Genomic DNA, 781 nt, shown 5'->3' on the forward strand with positions numbered 1-781 from the left:
CCTCACCCCCCCCCCCGAAGTTGGTGTGCAGCCAGTCCTGCCGGGGCCACACGCCCCAGGTGTCCAGGCAGTACTGCTGGCGGAGCTGCTCCGTGAAGGGCAGTGCGGGGAAGAGGTCCGTCTTGTTGTTGCTGGAGAAGGTCAGGCTCATCTCCGTGCAGGCCTGTGGGCAGCCTCACTCAGCACCCACCCCGCAGTCCAGGGCCCCCCACCCTGCAGTCCCGGGGTCCCCTCCCCGCGGTCCCAGCCCCCCCTTTCCACGGTCCCGGGCCCCCCACCCCTCAGTCCCATGCCCCCCCATACCTGGTAGTCCCAGGCCTTGGCGTTGGGGCCCAAGCCGCAGCCGGTGGGGTCTGCGCAGGCCTGGTACTGCAGGTAGATGTCGTAGCAGGGCTCCGTGCCCGAGGAGTTGTACACCAGCCCTGGGGGGAGGGGGCTGAGCCGGGGCCTGGACACCCCCCCACCTGCCCGCTCAGGACCCTGGGGTCTTGTGTGCCCAGGAGGGCACACCCCGGGTCTGCACCAGCAGTGCCTGCCCTCCCGGCCGAGACCTCCCACAGCCCCTGGGGTAGTGGCCCCAGGCTGGGCCATAGGGGAGGTGGGGGTGGTGGGGTATCCTGGGCCCCGAGGTCCCCGGGATCCCCACACCAACATTGGGGCCCCCTCTCGGCACCAGGGCCCAGGGTGGACGCACCTGCTAGCGCCCGGAGGCCTGCGATCCTCTGGCTCTCACTCAGCAGCCGGTCGCAGGCCACCTGGGGGGCAGCGGGGCCCCTCAGCC

The 781-nt window shown here is 71.8% G+C and overlaps 2 protein-coding genes across 2 annotated transcripts in view; both read left to right on the forward strand.

Moving 5' to 3' along the window:
* UAP1L1 (UDP-N-acetylglucosamine pyrophosphorylase 1 like 1) overlaps window positions 1-781 on the forward strand; it is a gene marked incomplete at its 5' end in the record, with an annotated part of 25,708 nt that overhangs the window by 18,281 nt on the left and 6,646 nt on the right. The window lies entirely within an intron of this gene.
* GRIN1 (glutamate receptor, ionotropic, N-methyl D-aspartate 1) overlaps window positions 1-781 on the forward strand; it is a gene marked incomplete at its 5' end in the record, with an annotated part of 48,234 nt that overhangs the window by 1,874 nt on the left and 45,579 nt on the right. The gene's annotated exons all lie outside the window — the stretch shown is intronic.

Source organism: Myotis brandtii, unplaced genomic scaffold, assembly GCF_000412655.1.
Source record: "Myotis brandtii unplaced genomic scaffold, ASM41265v1 scaffold691, whole genome shotgun sequence".
NCBI classification, from domain to species: Eukaryota; Metazoa; Chordata; class Mammalia; order Chiroptera; family Vespertilionidae; genus Myotis; species Myotis brandtii.